This window comes from Anser brachyrhynchus (assembly GCF_964034855.1).
Source record: "Anser brachyrhynchus genome assembly, chromosome: 3".
In the NCBI taxonomy this organism is placed as follows: domain Eukaryota; kingdom Metazoa; phylum Chordata; class Aves; order Anseriformes; family Anatidae; genus Anser; species Anser brachyrhynchus.
The window spans coordinates 55,694,900-55,718,073 of record NC_137696.1 but is presented as its reverse complement, the minus strand read 5'-3'; the positions used below and the strand labels follow the sequence as shown (position 1 = coordinate 55,718,073).

General features: G+C 38.9%; 1 protein-coding gene across 4 annotated transcripts in view; it reads right to left on the bottom strand.

The window, feature by feature from the left end:
- The window catches only part of LOC308192335 (uncharacterized protein), a 77,544-nt gene that overhangs the window by 40,202 nt on the left and 14,168 nt on the right, over nucleotides 1-23,174 (bottom strand). For 2 of the 4 annotated variants that reach the window (XR_013948731.1, XR_013948732.1), the window contains exon 2: nucleotides 980-1,035. The exons of the other annotated variants lie outside the window; for them this stretch is intronic. The gene's annotated coding sequence lies outside the window, so the exon portion shown is untranslated. The remainder of the gene's footprint in view (nucleotides 1-979; nucleotides 1,036-23,174) is intronic. 4 annotated transcript variants of the gene reach the window in all.

Genomic DNA, 23,174 nt, shown 5'->3' with positions numbered 1-23,174 from the left:
CAAATACTAAAGTCCCATTTTCCACTTTTATAGTGCACATCTACCTTCTGGTAAGAACTCTAATTTTCCCAGAACTTAAGGATGATGTATTTAAGTGGGAATTCAGGACACTGTATTTGTACATACCATGATGTAGAGAAGGTGGGAAGAGTGTGGGGAATTGGTGATGGAGGATAATTAATGGTCTGGACTACATGTTGCCAATAGTCCATTTGAGGAAGAGTCAACATCAGGAGTAATGTTTACCTAGGCTAAGAATTAAGAATCGGGAACGTCTGGTGTTTTTTTTTTATTATTTTATTTTTTATTTTATTATTTTTTTATTTCTTTATTTTTTTATTAACAAGCATATCTATACGGCAAAACGAAAAGAACAATGTAAAAACTGGATTTGGTTACTATAAGTAAGAGCCTCCTCCTCCTCTACAGGAAGTGTGTTTTTCATTCTCCCTTTCTTTTTTTTTGGTAAAGATATATCATTTTTTTTTTAGCTTTAGAGTACATAATCCTGTAATGCTTTACTGCTTTTTTAATTAGTCTGTTATCACTATCTTTCAAGCAGCATTTCTGAGCAATCCTGCATGTCTTTTAATCCATTCTGTTCAGGGTAAACTCTGTGACTTGTTTTCTATACAGGTATTTTCCAAACAAAAAAACTGTCATCATCCTTTGTGTCTTAAATTGTCTGCTCTGCAGTAGAAAGAAGGCATGACAATTCTAACCTTCTCAGGTATTTGTAGCCAGTGCAATATTGCAAAATGTCAAAAGCATTTGAGCAAAAATTTTAGAGCATACAGAGAATGTAAGCTACTTTAAAACACTGAGCTTGCAGTGATTGGTACATCCAGCAACAATACTCTACCATGGCCTTTCAAAAGCATTGAATGCCTAGTGAAAAATACCATACAACTTGGAAGCCAATTTTTAAGTGTTTTGTGTGGCTTCTCTTTGTGAAGGAAGGAAAAAGACAAGCTGTTACCTTAAAAGCATTCTGTAAGAGGCACTCCGCAGCTACAGTTTTACCGTGAGTTCTCTCTGTAAATTAAACAGTAAATTTCCACAATTACCTAAACAGGTAAATGCTGAATTTTAAACCTTCAGTAGGTCTTTTCAAAACTACTTATGTTTCTCTTCTTTCAGGGAGCTTTGGTTTCTCTAATAGCCACAAGAGTGCGGAAAGAAAAGCAGAGTATAAAGGTAAATTCATTAGTTTTTACTCCAACAACAAAAAAGGACTAGAACTGCAGCTTTTGGAGAAAGAAATGAGATACAGGACGAAGGGCAGGCTTAAGGCAGGGCTTTTTCCAGGATACAGTTTTAACCTTTCCATTTGAGACTGAGCATGTTAGCAAGGTTAGTTTGGGCTCAGTTACGTCTGTCTTAAAAACCCAGAATTTCAAAAACTGTTTGCAAAGGCCACAGGAATTCTGAAAAAGGAAATAACTAGTATAGATATTGTCTATACCACCATGCTTGGAGGAGCCCAGGATATTAACTCTCTGGAATTATGTTAACTCTCCAGAATGGTTGCCATACACATAGAACTGCATTCAAGTCTGCATGTAACTCACTGTGCTTTACTTGGGGGAAAGTCTTCTGCTCCACTGCACACACACAGTCCCACAGACTCTGTATACACACAAACTTTAGGGCATGTCCTACGGCTGTGGTGGCTACCTCAATGCCGAGCATCTTCTGAAAGGAGACCAGAGCCAGAAGTAGGTATGGCTATAAGGCCCTACCTACCATGCTCACATGTGGGCTATCCTCACTAGTAAGGATGGTTGCTCCTTACTGTTTGCTGGTCCCTTCTCGCATCTTACTCCAGTGCAAAAGAATCAGCCCAGGTCCTTTACAGTCACAGAAGAGGAAGCTCAATTCTCACAATAGTCATGGAGTTACGCTGGGTTACCCACTGGCTATCTACTTGCCTGGTTAGCACCTACGCTAACTCTGGTTAGAGTGGGCTGTATTTTATTTACACACTTCTTTTGCTTGTGTATATTTTTTAACCTTTAGTCCTTGGTTATTTTTTTTTTTTTTTTTTTTTTTTTACTATCTTATGGATGTCGATTCCTGCTCTACAGCTAGCATCCATATCAGCCATGCAGTCAACCTTCCTTTCACCATTCGAGCCGCATACACAACTGTCTGTTAGTCTGGGGGCTGACATCTAACCTCCTTCTCTTATTTTATAGGAAGATTCCAGTAAGACTTTAACAGTTCAAGCTGGTGTGAAGTGCTGTGGTCCAACTTGCTCCAGGTTACCATGGTCTTCTTCCATTTCTGAAGCCAGCATGACACAGGATGCTAGTGGTGTACAAAAACACCACCAAACCCAATGCCTTGCACTGAGAACTGTTTAAAAACAGTGATGGTAATTTTTCAGAAACATATTTTAGTCTGTATCTTTGTATATAACTGGAACTTCATGAAAGAAACCAGAGGTTTTGGATGCTTCCAATTCTGCATTTTGTGTCTCGCCACATTAAGGAAGGTTGTTTTTCTGTGTTGTAGATACTCAACACTTCTTGAGAAGTTAGGTACCTAGAAAACCTCTAAATATATTTTGAAAGCTTGAAACTTGTTTACATTAAGATCTCAGTCCTGTACTTGTTTGACAGAGCTCCCTTTCATTTATATTATCATCTGATACAAATTCTGTTGTTCCTCTCCTACTTTTGCTTTCTGTATCTATAACTTTAAGCTCTTCAGCACGGGACCTGTGCTCGCATGTTGTCTGTAGCACGCTGTAAAGAAGCTACAGGAGCAGAGGTCTTGTTTGTCATTGTGTCCAGGTCCCACCTTCCCTGTATCACTCCCAACATCAGAACTCTGCAGCATGGTCCAGCACTGAAGATACAGCTATGACTGCACAGGATGAACAAAGATTTTGGCAGGAGAACAATCAGCTGGAGCAAATATAAACTGTGAGGAGAATTATGCTTCCACCAAATTCGTTTCCTCAGCTTGCTGTACACAGATAATGTGACTAGCCAGCTTGCTTTTCCATGGCACTGCTCCTTTCTGTCCTGCCTTCTCTGTGAACGTGTCCCTGCCATGCCATATCTTCACTAGACACTAGCACTGAGTATCTGCAGCATTACAGCAACACAGCACCAAAAAAAACACCCTAGTTACAGGGATGAAGTTTTCACTGTAAGAAGTGCCAAATAGAAGACTGCATCATGTGCTTGTTTTACAGGGTTACACAAATAGACTTTCTGACAGATAGCTCTGTGGAATCAGCAACTCTTGTTGTATTCCTTTCATAGGCACTTTATTGCTGCTGATGCCTAGGCTTGCTCATTTGGCATCCTGTGCTGCCTTTGCATCAAGACACGAAGCAGGCTTCCTCTTTACTGCACTGGCTACATGTATGCAAAGGCAGAAGGACTGGGAATGCAGCGCATCCCCTACCACCAACCAGCTTACCGGCACCCTGCACTACTGCCAGGATAGCCTATGGCTGGTGACTGCATGGAGAAAGCCTAGTTTCTGAAGGGTCATCTCTGCAGGGCAGAGGGCTGGCAGCCTAGAAATAGCAGAAATAACTGCATCAGGAGAATTTTAGAAGTCACAGGAAACATTTGAAGCTGGAGCATGCCAAAAATAGGATGGAATAGTACACAGCAAAGGTGACTTAGAGGAAGCCCATGCCTCTTCCCAGACTCATCCCTAATTCAGACCTCATTATGTCTCTGGTTTTCCCCTCAACATCATCACAATCCCTCCTCTTATTTGTTTTCTGAAGATAGGGTGTGACGTATGAACATGAGACAGCAGAAAACTTCTCCCCTTACTAATATTGTGAGACAAACACTGATAAGCCTTTGCTGGGTACTTGCCATCCTTAAGCCCTCCTGCAAGTGCCAGCAGGACATTGAGGAAGACAGAGGACACAAGGCCACCCCTGCCTGTTAGCACCAGGGTAGCAGAGAGTGCAGCAGTTCCTCCTTTTACACAAGCAACCTTGTTGTAAGCAAGCAGCTTGAGACAGCATGGAGCTGGCCAACTCCTTGCCAGGGGATGTGCTTGGCTGCACTGCCCCAGAGGCATGGTCTAGCCATTTTCCCTGCCTGCACTACTGGGAAGGGCTCTGCTCACCTCCTGGGTCAACAGGGCCCCTTGCAGAGCTGCACATCAGCACATGTTGGGGTGCCCATGCCACCATCCTCCTCCTCTGGCCATCTCAATGCTGCCAGCATCACTGTGGCAGCCCTTAAACCCCCTTGCTTGAGGCTGTAGGGACAGGAGGTCACATGTTCTTCCTTACTGAGCATCACACACATCTCCAGGTGGTGGTAGGAAGGAAGATGGGGTATCTGTTTGAGCAGGATGTCTTTTCTTTTTTTAAGAGAGCACTTAAAGACTTAAGCCAAGCCAAAGCCAAGTGAAATTTTCCCACCAAAACCAGAGCAAGAAGCAAAGTCAATAGGAAATGAGTTAATCTTGTGAAAACCACAAGTCATTATGGGATTGGAAAGGATTATTGCAGTTTAGATAACCTTAAGAAGCATTATCTGTCTTGTTTATACTTGTGTCAGATGCAAGGTAGAGAGTTAGACTGGGAGTCATGGCTGGCAGTCCAGCATCAGAAAAAAAAATAAAAATCACCTTCTGTGAAGGACCGGGTGAAATACCAGCACCCAGGATGAAAGGCATCTCTTCTCCAAGTTTTATTCAGATGCTCTTGTTATCTGGGAAGCATATCCTTCTAAGAGATCAAAGACTATGTTTTCGAGCATTGAAGCTGAACTGAAAGTGAGTCAGAGCTGGGATGTTCCTGGACTGAAAGAGACAATTCAACAATAACAATAGAATTTTTGCTGAGAAGAGGCTGCAATTTATCTCATGGAATATGCTTCTTTCAAGGATGAGAAAATCCTTATTAGGAAATCCAGTCTTTTCAAAAGATGCTATGTTTTTGACCTGCCACTGGTTGTATGCTGCATTGACTGATTTATATTGATATCTGTTATGTAACCCGCATGGTGGAAGAGTAACCACTCTGTTCCAGCTCACATTATCCAAGTGTTCAAATATATAGACATGTATATCCGTGCTGAATCTACTTTAATTTTCTCTGAGCAGATACGTCCAGAAAGTTTGCTAGAGAACAGACAGTCAATTCTAAATATGAAACGTTTCCCCTTTTGTTTGAAATAGAAAATAATCTGAAAGCCTTTCTCTGGTAATAAACCCATCTTTGTAGCATACATTTTTTTTTGAAAAAAATATTTGGAGTACTCACAAAGAAAGAGACCTCATCAAGGTATCAAAAATAATATGTACTCTGAAGCACAGAATATAACAGCATTCTCTTTGATGAATAGGAATTGCTCCATTTTTAAGCAGAAAGTGTCTAATGATGAGATGCGGGCTGGCAAAGCAGAATTGCGGGTTATTTGCATCCCAGCCTCAAGCTGCCAACAGGTTTTACCCACACACTGCATCTTCATATACACTCAGGACTGATAATTAGATCAAATTTATCTCCTTGACCAGAATTTTATCTTTGTTCTTCCTCATTCGTTGCCTTAATTAGTAATGGATCTTGGTTTTATTCTTGGACTGTCCTATTTAGTAGTAGTAGGAATTGTGTAGTTTTGATTTGTTAAATATATATATATATATTTATCTTATGAAGTGTGTCATAGTAAGAACTGTGTTCCTCTGCTCTTTCATGCATCCTGTTCTCTCTGACCTTGGGAAAGTTTCATTTCAAGTGAATCAATCACACACTCACAAGAAACACACCACACCTAAACCAGAAACAGAAAACATATTTTGTTAGAAAGCCACTAAATGAAATAATGTGGCTGTTTACAAGAGACTTCACTTGCGTGAGAGGAATTTGGGACTCCATGAAAATGGAGGAGGTCAAAGGTGTGTGACAGCCTGCAGATTATTAATTTCAGCATTATCTTTGCTTTTAAAACCTGCTGTTCCCTTCAAGGGTGTGCTAGTCTCTCTTAAGTGAGAAGTAGCAATACATGATCACAGGAGTTCTTGGGATAGGGGAGAAGAGCTATAGAAAACAATTAGCCTAATTAAAAAAAAATCTTTTGCTAATTAAATGCCTAATTTTCACTTATTAAAACTGGCTGGAAAATCAAAACAAAAGCAAACAAAATCTGACTTTGCTGGATGGCAGGGTTTTAATGAAATTTGAAAAAAGTTTTCAAATCAGAAGACTTACAGTTTCCATTAAGATCTTCATTTGAATGCAAAGCTATTAAAAATAAATGCGAAATTTTCTATACCAATAACAACAGCCCCCGAGGTATTTCCCTTTTCACAGCATGAGCTCAAATTCATGGCATAGTACAATTAAGCTAGATGGAAAAAAAACAAAGCATAGGATGTGACTCAATCAGGCATCTCATATTTATTATTCTTTAACTTTTGATATTTCTTGTTCCCAAATATGACTTCTTGTAATGCTGTAGAAGTCCTGATTCATTTTGTTTGGCTTTAGATACACCATACCTTATTTATGCATGTAATCAGCTCATACTCTGTACATGGACTGTGCCTCCTTGAAAGAGGGAACTCACCAGCAATACACTGGAGGTATGATTCATCCTTTAAAAGGAAATTTTTTCTTCCAACTACTGGGAGCCTGGTTTCCCTAACCTAGGCTGCTATTGAGAGAACGCAGCTCTGCAATATATCTTTTTCCCAGCCTATCAGAAAGAACTGATATTGCAAGACAGACTATCCTCACCTGTGCTTGGTTCAGTTCTGCAGCCTGAAGGTACCTGGAGAGTGCAGATGTTGTTGGTAATGCAGATGATCTCCCTTACTGCACTATGTTTTAATTATATAAGCAGCTCACCAATCCTAAGATGAACACCAATGACATTTTCAAGAAAATGTGGTATTTATAAGGGGGAGACATTATTGTTCTTCTGAAAATGTGAGTTTTGCTGAACCAGAAGAACAAAAAAGCAATACACGAATGAAAAGCCTGAATCTAAACTTACATAATTTTGAGTTAAGTTGGCAAGTGTTTATACACACATCCAAGACCCTTTAAACGTATTATACCCATTTGTTAACTCCAGTCATAAAAAGAGAGATGTGATTATATTCCACTTCATAAGCAAAGATCAGACAATGTTTATGCAGCCTTAGATCAAGCTGAAGTATGACCTTGCAGACCATGCAAGCAAATTAAAGTCATTTCTGGACTACTGCTAAACTAGAATTCAACTTACTTTGATTCACTAGGAACTCTTGATCATCTCCCTTCTTTTGCTACCAACAGACACTGCATAAACTTCATGGCTTCCTTGTCATTTTAGGTAGATCATGTCTTGGTGAAGGAATAAAGGTAGTTGCCTTTTTTGTTGTTGTTGGTTTAACTCAGACAACATTCCATAACTTGTCAGTAATCAAGTACAGGACTTGTTCTTCCTCCTTAAAAATACAACTCGCTCTGTGTCAATGTATGACTGTTTTTGTCAGTGTTAATTTGAGCTTCAAAACATATGCAAAGAGGACCACCATAAGAAGTTTAAAACCAGTTACAGCACGAGCTCTTACCGTTTCTAGAGCTCACTACCTTTGTCAACTTTTGGAAATAAAGGTAAGCAAAATATAGGCCAATTATTTTTTCACTTTTAAAAACAAAGCCATATTTCTGTTTTGCACTGAATGAAAAAAGAAGGTTTCTAAACTCTTTTGAAAGCCTAATATTGTTGAGGGGAATAATCCATTTTATGAAACTTAATATTTATGAAAATGTTTTATAATGCAGCCCCAGTATCAGTCTTTTGGTCTGAATGTGGAGCTGTATCCAATGTGCTTTACGCAGATACAAATAGAAGGAGATAAAAGAGATGTCATTTTAATGCCAGGGATATAGACATTCCAGTGACACTGATCAACTCACAAACAGCAGAGAAAAATGACATGCCTCTTTTAAACTGCCTAGCTTCATAACTAACATGTACTAATATGCTTTTTAAAAAAAATCACAAATGTTACTTCTTACAAGCATTCATCAATTGATTTGCATAGTCAGGAAATGCAACTCCTAGAACTATAGACACAGTGTTATGTGGCCCCTGTACACACTCACCAACTTCACACATGTGATCTGGGTTACTGAAAGCTAAGGAAACAGATCCAGCCATAATTTCCCTGAAAAAGTCATGACAGATGGTTTATGTCTCCACAACTGTGAAAAACTGCCTTTAAGTAAGAAGCACCTGCAGCTTTTCCAGCTGATGCTCAAACAGGCTCAGTGAGTAAAGCAGTTCACCACAAATGACACTGTGCTGCCATCTGTACTTGCTGAGGGCTTGCAAATCCCACTCCATGTGTGTGCCCAAGTGGGACTGCTTGGTACAAATCTCAAGTCTCTCATGAGACTTGGTATCATGGACTTGGACTCATGGTATCTTTTGAGGTAGGTTCCATTAACATATTTGGGAGAACATTTTGTGATTCATTTTTAGAGTTACTTGCAGCACATGGTCAGTTACACTTAGAGAAAACATTGCAACTCAAAAGCTCCCTAGAGTCTGCTTGACAGTCCCAACACAGCTCCATAAGTCAGCTATGATTCACAGACATCCAGTTTTATGATAGGACTGGGCTAAATTTCAATGACCTTTGGCTGGATGTTTTGCAATACACTTCCAGGAACAACTATGGCTTATGGCTGAGAACTGGTGAGCATGGCTGAGCTTTGATGTAAGTTTTTGAATTTGAACCATGCAACCAAAGTTTGGAATAAAATGTCCAGCACTTCCTGAAAGCTGATAGCTACAATTCTTTTAGAGCTACTGTAGTACATGGAAGAGTCCTAATGTCAGCATGGTCCCTTCTAAGGTTCTGTGAATTGGAATAATTCAAGTGACCATCTCATAACACAATGGAAAAAATATTTTCTGTGCATCTCCACAGAGCATTTCTACCTTACTGGCTCACAATTCAACAGAATTACTGATGACAGCTTAAAATAACATTATATTTCTCTGCCTAAGGCCACAAAGAGAATATTAGAAGAAAAAGTGAGTAAATATATCAGATGGGAGAGTCAAGATATTTTAGATGTTGAATGCTACAAGACTGAGTTACAACTAACAGTGAAGTAGCTGTCTTTACAGGAACAAACTTCTGGACAAATCAGACTATCAGTATGCATCCTGCTTACCTCTCATGCTTTGTACTTGTATGTGTATATAATTGCTGTGACAAGTCATACATTTACTCCAAAAGTATTACTTCTTGCAGATTATTTTGTATTCAGTCAAATAAAATATCCAAGATTTTCTGGCTTGGTAAATACTGCTGCATTTAATCCTTACAGAAGAAGGACAAACTATCACAATTAAATTTGGCCTAGGAATTTGCAGTCAGTTTAAGGCCACTAAACATTTTTTCTCCAATTTCAGAAAGCTCCTAGCAATTTAATGTCACTAATCCCTTATTAGTTTGGGAATTTGTTCTCATGCATCTTTGTGCAGGAATGCAGCCTTTTACCACTTCCATTGAATTCTCAGTCTAATTTTCTACAGTAAAGAAGTACCCTGTCTGTCCAGTCTGCTCAGTCAAGCAGAGTAAGCTCTCATAACTGCTGACAAAAAGGTCACTTTGCTAGCATTTGTTATTCTGTGTCTTTTCTAAATCTTGATTTTTAACTTGATACTAAAAATAACTCATTTTGTGTTCTTCAGGCCTCAAAGGTTGCTAAACTGCTTTTGGAGTGTTTAGCATTTTTATTTTTTTGAAGGTGATGGGTGAGACTCTGCATGTAGTGAAAAATACTGAGTTATTTTGATGTCCATTCATGGAAGAATATGCATGGTCTCTACTTCTTCTCATCTTCTAGACACAGGTTAAGATAGAAATAAAATAGGATCTACTTTTAATAAGAACAGTCAAAACTCCTCATATGAAACGAGTTTATTCAGAACTGTAGCCTTTTAAAGCTATCTCACAGTACTTTTCATGGATGTAAGGTGCTACCCTCTACCACTTTGAACAAAATAATATCTTTGTTGCTAATGATTTTCCAGCCTGCTTCCTAATTCATTTTAAGGCAGTCCGTCTTCACTGCCCATCCCAAACTACATTGTAGTATTGCAGTAAAGTTGTTAAACAATTGCAACATGGGTCTCTCTTCAGGCAAGGTGCACAGAACATCAAGAGTACAATCTGTACTTACAGTCTTGTATATAATATTACTTCACTGAATCTTTTTGTTTCTACAGAATAAAGGTTTGCAATAGGAGCCTGCCCATCTTTTTCTTGCACTTGGAGTACCATGAAAGTAAGCACCATCTGCTAGTGCTCGTCCTGATGAGAAAGGAGCTCAATCTTGCTCTCCCTGTAGGGTGCCAGAGAGATTGCTCTCTCCCAATACCTTTCTCTCCCAAGACATTGGGCAAAAAATAAGAGCGACTTTTACCTTTTATGTACCATTTTAAGTAGATCATGGGTAGGCTGAAAGCTCAATTTATGTCTGATTATTCAAACTGAAGTAGGTTTTCACAGCTTCTCTGGGTACTGCACGATACTCATCTCTGGCTTCACACTGAAGTATAGCACTCTTCTGCCCAGAACTCTGGATTAACGCGTGGATCAGCTTGCATGAGTGGGTCTTGAAAGTACTAGAAAAGATAGTCTCTACTGCTTATATACTGGAACAGCTTCCAGCTTCTGCTTGTACTTATGCAATTGTGGAAAGAGTGAACTGCAGACTTATTTTTAGTGGCAGAGACACACCTACTGTCTCTCATTGAGACTGGCATGAAAACAGAATGGCACACTCCCAAACTGACACAGCATCTGTCCTCAAGTGGTTTTTCTCTTCAAAGCAAGACTATTTTTTTTTTAAACCCTCTGTCCTTCCTATTTAGGGCCAAGGACACGTGAGCTCTTGCTGCCTACAAACCCATGCAAAGTTTGCCAGGAACATTCTCATAAAACAGGGTAAAAAGAGCAGCCAATGTGAGATTTCAGGTTAGTTTCAGTCTGCGAAGTCAAGAAAGTGAACCTCCTCCACCTATAAAGGCATTCTCAGAATTTAGTTTCCTCCAGGAATCTCCCCAGAGAGACGCGCTATTTAAACCCACCTGTTGGGAGTCCTCCCTTCTGCTCACTAGGTGCCTACAGGGTGTAGTGGATTTCCTAAGCCCTTACAGTGCACATCCAACATGCTGCAGATGGCTGTTTAGAGTGAAGGCATTCCAACTATGGTCCCAAACCACTAATATTTTTGTTCAGATTTGCATTGAGGAAAAAGCAGGAATAGGGTACTATTAGTCAATGCACAGAGATGAGGTACCCACAAGCAAAGTACAGCTAAAGTACTCAAGGAAATTGATGCATTTAGAAAGAAAACATGGGACAATTCACTACCCAGAGTTTTGAAAAAAACAGCCAATCTGGCACGTTTAAATAAGAGGTAGGGATCAGTAGTGTTTTCTGACTGGAGAACAGCAAACAACACCTTTGTCTAATAAATGTACCATAAATTATGTTTGTAGCAATGGAGCCATTTGTTTGGCTTTGCTATTACAAAAACAATTTTAAAGAAGAGAATCATTACAGACAGAATAAAAGAGCAAATAGGACAAGACAATGTGAATTCACCAGTGTTTGATCAGACTAGACTGATTTCTTTCTCTGGTGAGATAATTAGTTTTCACACAGGGAAATACATGGCTGATCTAATCTATCTGAACATCAGAAAATTATTTAAATTGCTACCACATAAGAAGTTATTAATTAAAATCGAGAAGATAGGGAAAACCTATGAGAATTGTAAGCTGTAAGAATCTGCTAAAGAAGAGGGCAGGTTGGAAGGGAATATCAAGCTGGAAGGAAAGAAAAAAAGGCAGCTCCTCAGCAATTAGTCTTTTGGTCTCAACTTACATAATGTTCTTGTTAGTATTTGGAGCATGGCCATGAAGTTTGCTGACCCTATGAGGTTGGAAGGCATTACAGAGATGTAATAGGTTTAGACAACTGTATTGGAAGAAATAGATGACTCTGCAGACTGAAGTAATAGAAATTGTATGAGTAAATGTCATTCCACATAGACTACTCATTCATTTTGGGACAGACAACAAAAACTTCTGCTTTGAGGGACATATACCAACTAGAAATAATGGGAGAGGAGAAAGACCTAGTTGTTTCTAAGTGTGGGATATTCACTGCCCTCTTTGATGGTAGGAAAATCATTTCCATAACATTGCTACAGTCAGCCATCTTCTGCAGTAGGATGGAGATTTTTTCTGCTGGGCCTTTTCTATACACCAACAGAAGCAGCACATTAGGAAACTGGCATTTAAAATACCATGACAGGGCACAGTGATGAATGGAGCAGCTCATACCTCTTCAAAGCTATTCACTCAGGTTCCTGAAAATGAAAGTAAATATAGCACCCTAAAGCCACTACTAATACTGGTTACACTCAGCTTTTAGAGCTTTCTCAGTGAGTGTTAGATAAAAAGAAAAATCTTAGATTCTTATGAACAAGATGCACTGATAAAGATGTGCCAATATGCTGCCATGGTAGATCAGCTGACAAAAAAAACATCTTCAGAACACAACCAGTTATAATTTGTATTACCACTGAGCAGAATACATAAAAATAGATGAGCTTGACTAAGTTATCTTTTAAAGATCAGTGAGGAAAAGCTCTTGATTTCCTAATAGGATAAACCTGAATTCTTAGTAAGACTGAGGATCCTTAACAGATGAGTTTTATATACTAACAACTGTAGAAATTGAAAGTAGGCTTGCAAGCTCAGACAGCTGACACCAGGTGTGGCTACACCACAAGCTTGGGAGGAGAGTGAAGCTTTAGCAAACAGATATATACACCTTCCACAACAAGTGCTTCAACCACAATTAAGGATCTAAAGTTCACTAGTTCTGCCTATCTCAGGGACTCCCTGCAATGAATATCCCATGAACTACTTCAGGTTTCAAAGTGTTTCACAGCTGCTAAGGGAAACAGTCTGGTGAACTCAATTAACAAGAAGTTTAGTCTGTTTCTTAACAAGCTTTCTTTTAAAAAAAGCAAATGTGACCCTCAATCTCTTCTCCCCTACCTCCCCAACCCTCTTCCAACAGCAGCAGTGGCCTAGTCCATGTCCCTCATCCTCTTGGAAGCAAAATTCAGTTTTGCTTCCTCAATTTAAAAGTGCAAGTCAATGCTGATATCTCTAGGGCCTACAGGATTTTGAAGAAGCATTGGTATAGCTTAATGACCTTTAGCCCTCTAAGGGATGGGCTTGAATTTCTGAAGACATACCATGACAGGGTGAGATTGAATCTTAGTGAAAGGTTGCAGGAACTGCAGATATTCCTAGAAAAGGAATATCTAGTGTCAGAGCAGCAGTTTGTCTCAAAGAACATGGCCTCTCCTCTGTCAGCTTTTTCATGGTTGCGTGTAAGTACCCTAGATATGTCAGGTTATGCATTTTGGGTCAGAAAATGCAAAGGTTTCAGAGCCAAAAAACACTGCTACTCTGTGGGGCTACAAGGCAAAAAGGTCAAGTTTCCCCAGGAATCCCATAGAGGAAAAATATATATGTATTTGGTGATTAAGAGATAGGGAGAGAACCAATATTAGAGTAAGATGGCAAGAACCTAAAGCACTCCTGAAATGGTGGAACAGGTTGAAAATAATGGGGAAGACTTTAGTTTTCAGTATGAGATCTTGTCTTCTTTTTTCCCCCCATTTACATAGTACACACCACAACTTGAAAGTCGGGTGAAAAAAACATCTAGAAAACAGTCTTTTACAACTCCCTAAAAATGTTGAAAGGCATTTTCACTAGTGCTGAGAAAATTAAAGAGTGAAAGATCATTACATGTGGTTGTTCAGAGAAAAAGGGGAAAAACTGAAATCAGGAAAAAAAGCAGACATCTCAACAAAACTAACAATGAATAGTGTACTTTTTCCATCTCTAACCCAGTGCAAGGCAAACATTTTGAATAAATAAATTTGACAGATACACTTTACTAAGTTGTCATTAGTTTAATCTAAACAGAGTAACTAACACTGGTGTTGGGTGCCTCAGAACCAACCTTCTGGTCTTGCCTTCTGGTGAGGCTGCACCTCGAGTACTGTGTTCAGTTTTGGGCCCCTCGCTACAAGAGGGACATGGAGGTGCTCGAGAGAGTCCAGAGAAGGGCAACGAAGCTGGTGAGGAGTCTGGAGAACAAGTCTTAAAAGGAGCGGCTGAGGGAGCTGGGGTTGTTCAGCCTGGAGAAGAGGAGGCTCAGGGGTGACCTTATCACACTCTACAGGTACCTTAAAGGAGGCTGTAGAGAGGTGGGGGTTGGTCTGTTCTCCCACGTGCCTGGTGACAGGACGAGGGGGAATGGGCTAAAGTTGCGACAGGGGAGTTTTAGGTTGGATGTTAGGAAGAACTTCTTTACTGAAAGGGCTGTTAGGCATTGGAATGGACTGCCCAGGGAGGTGGTTGAGTCACCATCCCTGGAGGTCTTTAAAAGACGTTTAGATGTAGCCCTTAGTGATATGGTTTAGTGGAGGTCTTGTTAGTGTTAGGGCAGAGGTTGGACTAGATGATCTTAGAGGTCTCTTCCAACCTAGAAGATTCTGTGATTCTGTGAACCCTATCTGCCTCGTGGGCTGGGTAATCCTTCAGTTATACAAGTCAATGAAGAATAAATCAGAAGTGTTCAAGCTCAGTCATAAGTTTCTAGTCAGAACAATGTTAAAAATTAGAATTAAAAGTAAGAGAAGTTTCTGCTTAATTTCACGTAGCATGTTGAAAACTAAAACATGCTGAACCAGCTCCTTTTCATCTAGAACTGAGAAAAGTATTTTTGTTTCACATACAGACACAATGATCATCAACACATTCAAAATAAACCACGACAGTGATAGTAAGTGATAGAATTACAAAGCCCAACTTCTTGCTGTTGAAAATCCCAGTAAGCAAATACTTTCATTTTCACACAGCACCATGACTGAAAATCTGACCCCACGCCTCATTTGAAGCTTAAGAACTTCCATAATTTTACCTCTCAGCACCATGTATCAAATTCAGACTTTCCTTCTAATCCTATTGTTGCAAGTTTCACAGAAATCCTGTTATCACTGCGATTTATGATCACATTTGACTTGAACTGAGCTTTTGAGTTTTTCTGTGGCCTGGCAGCAGAGCTCAAGCAGCAGAACAAGGACAGCAAAGCTGATATTAATAGACATGTGAATAGACATTTTTAGGAAAGGGTTAAGAATGATTTGCAATTCAGTAGCACATTCACCTGGATCTGGGGTTTTGATTATACTGAGATGTCAAACGATATGAAACATTTCCCCCCCCCCCCCAAGAGACTTGCACTGTACGAGTGAGATTACAGCAAAAGGTTTGGTGTGTGAATCATTCATTTGAAGTATATCATTAGCAGCTTGCTGTGTTCTCAGTTGACTGCCTGTTCCTATCCACCTCAGTATTTGTTAGGGATTGTATATTGGTTTCAGTTTATAATTTGCCTTTATGTAGCTGTCTGTAGGAAACTAATTTGCCATGCACGTTAGCCAGCTCCTTCAGCATTAACATACATTAGTTCCAACTTCTTTTTAAGTGATGGAGTGTGACAGTCTTTTCTCCTCCACACTTCTGGGGTGTGGCTAGAAATTTCCTTGGTTTAATTTCATCATGTTTTATGATAGCTCTAATGCACAAGACAGACATTGTACTATGCACAGCTGGTGAGAAGTAAGAAGGCTTTTCTTTCAAAAATGCTCAACATTTTTATTGTTGTTTTTAACACAATAACATCCAAGCTTTACAGGTGGTCTACAGGTGGGTTCAAACAAAACCATTTTTATAAGTTTGGATTCCTCCTTTAACCCCTCCCCAACTGAAGGGTATACAGAGTCCTACCACACTTTCATTTTTGCTGCTGATACATAGAGCAGTACATTTATACCACATGCTGAAACTAACAGAAAATTGGTACCAATCCTTTAAACAAAATGAAGTTATGCCCTGCTTATCTTTTATTATTATTATTACAGAAACCATAAAATCTAAGATAAAAGCAGTGCACAAGGGTAACAAGACCTTGTATATTTGCACAAAGTTCATTTCTGGGCGTCTCACTACAGTGATAACTGCAACAAAAATATCACCATAAACCCTAAAAAAAGCATAAGCCTAGAGCATGATAGCACCCAGCTCTCAAGATAACATACTTTTCAGAGTCAGAAAAAGATCATGAAAAGAGAAGCTGTTGAGTCCTGAATATACAGCTGCTCTGAAGTTATATCAGCTACTTAAGCCTGTAAAACTGAAGCTGCTATCCAGCTCATACTTGGAGAGTTTACTACCAGCACACCTTAATAGTAGTAAGTGGGAAGTGAGATTGTGATCAGGTTTTGCTAAGCAGTTTTCAAATTCTGCTGTGAATTTCACTCCAACAGAAAGTATATTAGTACAATGAACACACACCTAGGAACATGACAAAATTCCTCTGCTGCTGGAGAAAGTCAAACTTGTATATAGAAAATTTATAGTTATTTGAGTACTTGCAATATATCTGCTTAAAACTCTAACGTTCTTGCTCTATTCTTAGAGCTTATTTGCATGTTTGCTTAGCTGGCCTTGTATCAATATTGATGCACATAGCCTTAGAATGATTTTTTTTTTCCCAAGTAGATCACAAAGAACTTCATAAACAGCAAAGGAGTTTAAGGAAGAATAAATGTGACAGTAATATAATAATGCCATTCATGTGGTATTGTATGTATAATATCAGTTACAACACATATAATCCAAAACTACACAGGCAATTGCATGATTATATGTATCATATTATTTGAGCATTTTTCTTCTATTTTAAAGAAAGGTGGAAAGAGAATAAGGTACTTTAAAGGAAGAAAACCACAAGTGTTCTGGAAATGTTTTTATATATCAAAAAATATATATCAAAGAAAAGTTTTTATATATCAATATCTTCTCTGTAAAATTGTGAGATGAACAAGGAACACTCTTCACACGCTTCCTTAATGACTGCAAAAATAGTTGTTTAGCTTTAAACAAATCTCTCCAAAAAACAATAAATGGATTTCAGTTTGTCCAGTTGTGACAACACTGGCTTTCAGAAACATGGTATTTTCCAGAATTATTATTATATTGCATTGAACAAAGACACCAAATGGATGTGTCATGCAGTACAGAGAAAACGAAATAACTCTCTAGTGGCTGTAATTCAAGAGGCCTGGCTTTGTTCTGGGGCTTCCAAAGAAGGAAGCAAGACACGCTTGTGCAGAAGTGCACAGCTACATCCTGCACGAGTCTGATGCCAGTGGACACAATCACCGTTGGACAAAAGGGCACTCAGGATCAGCTCTGTCCTAAATAAACACTTCTACCTGTGCAAGAGAAGCAGACATTTAATTGCCCTGCATAGCACCTGCTGATAGCAGAAGCTTTTCCAGTCCCCTTTCCTTTTTGGGCTGAAGGACTAACTGTGAAATTTTTTGATGAACAGAGGAGAACAAACACTGCATTTTTAAGACAGCTCTGCAAACAACTGTGGATTATTTGCCACTGCTTCAATTTAATGCCACTTAGGACTACCAAAGCTATACAAGTATTCCAACTCCATCTCCAAAGGGCTTAAAAAAGTGAACATACTGAAAAATGAAGACCAGTAAGTGTAAATGTACCAACTGAAGTAAAATTAGAGAGGAATTAGATTTTTTCTATGAAACTATTGGGGAGGACCCCAAGAACAAATAAGGAACCCACAACTCTTCTTGATGTTTTTACCCAAATATGATTTGAGCCAGTTTAATAGCAAAATTTTTAGTATTGGCTGTTGGGCTGATTATATTATTACCAGTAGATGATATATCTCAAAAGGCTCACTTGTACCCTGTTCCTTAGACAGACAGAGAAAGCTGGTGAAGGAAAATGTTGGCTCTCACCTTCAATAGGAAAACAACCATTAACTTCATCTGGGTCAGGATTTCACAAGCTGTCTACCTTTTGACCTAAACTAGCCAAGACAAGGTCAACCAACAACTTCAGCTTGCCTTTGGATGAATAAATGTATCTTATGGCATTTGTGATAAAATGTCAGTTCAAGTCGCAATGCCTAAGAGAAAGTGGAATATTAAGTGCAACTCAAATGCCTTGCAATGAAAAAACAGTCATCTTCACCATGCTGACAAATACAGAGTCTGAAGTTGTGCTGAACCTCGCTGTCCCGGTTTCAGTTAGGACAGAGTTAATTTTCCTCCTAGTAGCTGGTAGGGTGCTATGTTTTGGATTAGGATGAGAAGAGCGCTGATAACATGCTGATGTTTTAATTGTTGCAGAGCAGTGTTTACACCAGGCCAAGGACTTTTCGGCTTCTCACTCTGTCCTGCCAGCGGGCAGGCTGGGGGTGCAGCAGGAGCTGGGAGGGGACAGACCCAGGACAGCTGACCCAAACTGGCCAAAGGGGTATTCCATACCATCTGGTGTCATGCTAAACAATATATAGGGGTGGCTGGCCGGGGTGGGGGGCCGGCTGCTTGGGGATAGGCTGGGCATCGGTCAGCGGGTGGTGAGCAATTCCATTGTGCATCACTTGTTTTGTACACATTATTATTAGTAGTACTATTATTACTATTGTCTTAATAAACTATATTTATTATTATTAAACTTAATAATAATACTCTTAATAAACTAATATTATTATTATTGTCTTAATAAACTGTCTTTATCTCAACACACAGGCTTCACTTTCCCATTTCTCTCCCCCATCCCAGAGAGGAAGGGGGGAGGGTGAGTGAACAGCTGTGTGGTGTTTAGCTGCTGGCCAGGTTAAACCACAACACTCCCAGATTGCTTACAATTAGGAAAAGCATTTTTAATGTAGCAACACAGGATCTGTAAGGCTCAAATCTGAGAAGAGTTGAATGCTATCTCTCCTGTTAATTGACAAGTGAGTGCTAGCCAATTGAATGAAATCTGATGCTGCACATACTGAACCATCCAGGCAAAAATCTTGAGCCATGAAAGCACCTTTGTAGATCTCTACTCTAAAATGCTGTAATTCCTCTCAGCTTTTCCCATTTTTTTTTGAATGAAAACAAGAATGTATATTTCCATTTTTATTTCTTTAGAAACAATTAGCTGAAAACAAGTTTATGACAAATTTAAGTGGTATGTAATTTAAAAAGCACATCAAAAAACAGAGTTCTTGCATTACCTGTTAGCCAGAAGTAACACTGAAAGAAATTCAGCTCTTATTCTTACACAGTAACATAGATATGTATTCTGTATTTATATTTCACCAAAATAGGAATTTTAACCAATACGGTTAACAGTTAATATGCCACCAAAAAATTCCCCTCTTTACTAAGACTGTGTGCATACTGCCTTCCTCACTTGTATTGTGTAAAGATGAATAGGATAGTATAAACGAGCCAACCTCAAAGTGCTCTGGAAGAAACTGCAATTTGTTCATCAACATGATATTTTTCCCCCCATGAATTTCTTTAAATGATTTATTTTTGCTGTCAAGTGAACAGTTTTGGGGCTGTTTTCCTAGGCCAGGCTGAAGCCGCACCAAAACCTGCCTCATAGGCTACACCACGATGCCAGATTTTACTGTACTGACATATAATGCCAATGCATCACCACAGCAATTGGCCTCACTTCCAGCACAGCAATGTTATATATAAGATCTGGTGCAAGTGATCACCTAATGGAGAAAAACATGGGAAAAACTTGTATACCAGCAGCTTCAAGAGGTAACTGCAGGCAGGAAGAGCAAAGATGCTGTCCTAATTACTAATTTAAATGACATCTGGCAAAAAAAAAAGTACCTGGCTGAGGGGGGTGTATTTTCCTTACAGTTGGGAGGGAAATTAGATGATAAATCCAGAAGGCTGGCTCTTTTCTGTTTCATTAGAGTGATCAAGAAGGAGCCTGAAATCATAAAAGCACATTTTCCCTCCCCCCTCATTACTTTCAGGTTGCATCTCCAGCATGCATATTAAATCTAATGTGTTCTTAAATGCTGATGTAAAAGTTGTGTTGTGAGTGGGTGTTCTGTGAACTTAATTAGCTGTATACTGTCTCCACTTGGACCAGCCAAATCGTGTTCACCTTTTTCAAGCAGGGCCCTCTGAATTTGACAGGAATGAACTTGTGAAAAGTGGCTAAATAAGCCAGATTTTGTTCATATCAAATATATCGAGCTGTGCATAGAAAATTAAAGGTCTGTATTACAACCCTTTTTCTGTCTTCTCAACTGTCTTGCACTTGTGACACCAATTATTTAGTTAAAATTGAAAATTTGAAATATAATTTAGAATTTTATTGTCAGTTCATAAAGTCTGCTCTCTTTTTAGGTCTGACTCATTCTTCCCACTTAGTAATAATCTTGCAAGAGTGACTTGAGTCGCAACCAAAATGCAATTTACATGTAAATTAAATTAAGTATAATTATGTTTCATAATTACCACTTGCAACTGAAAATGCCTCTTTCAGAAACTCAGTAGAAATAATTTCTCAGCAATTTCTTTGTAATTAAGAGAGACTTAGCAAAAAAAAATATTCCTACTAGCTAGACATGCCTTGCAGACAGTACTTGCGTATGAAATGATATCATCTACTGCGCAGTAACTTAACTCACACCATTCTACACTTGTCTTTCTGTTCTTGAGGTACCTCCAGTTATTTTGCCTCAACATTGAGATGACTCTATACAGAAGGGACTACAGACACTGGCCCATGCTTTTTTTTTAAAAAAAAAACAAACACTTATTGCCAGTGCAAACCGATCAGCTCCTACCCAACAGAACCACTTGCAAACTATCATTTCTTCCAGAGCCAGGATTACTGAAATGGAAAGAAGAAAAGTACATTTCCTGCTAATGACTGCTCACATGTGTTAACACTTTGGGCTGCAAAGAGTGATAAACCCCAGAGCCAGCCAGTGCTGTGGGAGCTGTTCTATTTTAATTGTTGGAGAAAGAAGACTTCCTTAATCTTTCAGGTGTTCCCAGTTATTCTTAAAAGAACTATTAGTGACATGTCAAGGGGGAAGCAGGAATAATTTTGAGATCTATGATCCCTGCAGGGAAGATGCTGTATGGGTTTCCATCTTTCTGTGCAACTAGGTGTTAGTGACAAGAGTGTTTCACAAGAGTGTTCTGCCTCACCTCCTTCCAATCATCAAGTTTGTTGTATTTTACCTTTGAAGACATTCATAAAGCAATTTCACCACTAAATAACTTGAGGACTAGAGAGAGGAGGGGTTAACAGAAGTATCGTTGTAGAAGCAAATAATCAGGATCTAATATCACACCTTAATTCAAGACCAAAAGGTATTTCTATATGGGAAGCTTACATAGAGACAGGAGAGGTAGAGATGAATTTAATTTTTTTTCCACTGCTAGAATGCCTCTAAGAGGGTAATAAAGTATTTGACATCTTTTCCTTAGAGGCAGCTTCTAGCCATGTATGTAATTCATCAGTCCCCATTGATAGATCCTTTCAATTTATACAAGGTTTGGCACATCTCCCATGATTTTCCCTCAGCATCACAGCCTCTGAATGCTTCCTGTCCCTTTGCCTTGTAAAGGAGACAATTTTTCTATTAATCCTAGTAGATAAATGCTCAGACCTCAGCTCAAAATATTATAAAAGCCGTTCATTTGGAGAGCAGAACCTTCATCCACAAGCAGTTCAGCATTTTATGAAGAGAAAAATGGTCTGGTCATACATCAGCAAAGCTGAGACATGAGGCATTTAAAGCAGCCACATATATTGACATGGATAGGTATTTTATATTTGGCAAATAATAATTGCTTGACTATAGATAAGGATGACAGAACAAGACGCAGCTTGTAAGGAAGTCTTTTATGAATTATACTTTGAGAGCAGTGGGTAACATTGATTTTACACAGATCAAAAGTAAAAAGGTGGTATAACTTCGGTAAACAGCATGACTTAACTGACATACACAAGTCTCTTGGTGTACTTGCATAATCTAATCCTGTCAGAGGACTGCTGAATCCTTCAACTACACCCCTGTTTTTATACAACCATCTTCAAGCCATCTATAGACTGGACATATAACCAATGGAAGAAACAAAGCCTGCTCTGCAGAAAACCTGTTACATCCAAATGGAGGCATCCTCAGCATATGGGAGGAATTGAGCATTAGAATTATTTTCCTCTGTGAATCTACTACTTAGACTAGTTTTGAAGAACAAAGCTTAGTCAAAATAAATCCTATATCACCATATGTAGTGCATCTTATAAATGAGCAGGCAAGTTTAACTTCTAGAGAAGTCATTCATGTGGCTGAAAATACCATCATATGTTCTCATCAACAGCTGCAAGCCATTATGACATATGTGAAATTAAACAATCTCTGAAAAAATATTCCTTCCAGCAACATTTATGGTGATATTAGAATCATAGCACAGAAGAAGTGGTAGGTACTGACTCAACCACCACTGAAAAACTTCAGAAAATCCTTGTAAATTGACATCTGATCAGGGAGAGGAAAATGAAACTAAAATATGGATTGCATAGTTTTCTACAAATGCCTACATGCTGTGTTATATAATATAGCATATGTACATGGAAGTGCTGGTCATATTATGTCAAGACTTATTTACAGGGAACAATCGTATTTCCTCCTCTCAGATGACAATAGTAGCTGGAGAGACTCAGACATATTTGCCTGGGTTTGGCACTGTTCTCAGAGGGGTGCCTGCAGTGGTTGTCCTTCGTGTGACACTCTGCCTACTATCCTGGTCATGACACAGTACGACACAGCAGTAAAAACTGGTTCAAATGTTCAATGACAGAAATTCTAGTTTTGAGTATGAAGAAAGCTTTCTAGATAAAGTTGAACTAAAATTCCTAAACCTTATCAAAACTGTGTTTTGACATTCCTAATATTGTTTCAACAGAATCAGAACAAAAAAATGTGGGTACATCTTCCTTTACTCATCACATTACCAGGGATTTTTGCTATCTTTCACAGGAGCGTACCTGTGGATCGTCTGGACTCCTAGCTTAAAAATTTACTCTTAAAAACTCAGATGTAATTCTTCTGGTGTTTTAATCATACTTAAATATATAACTACACAGAATATATTGTTTCAAGTGGATGGGAGTATTTCAGGATGCCGATATACAGAGAGCTGG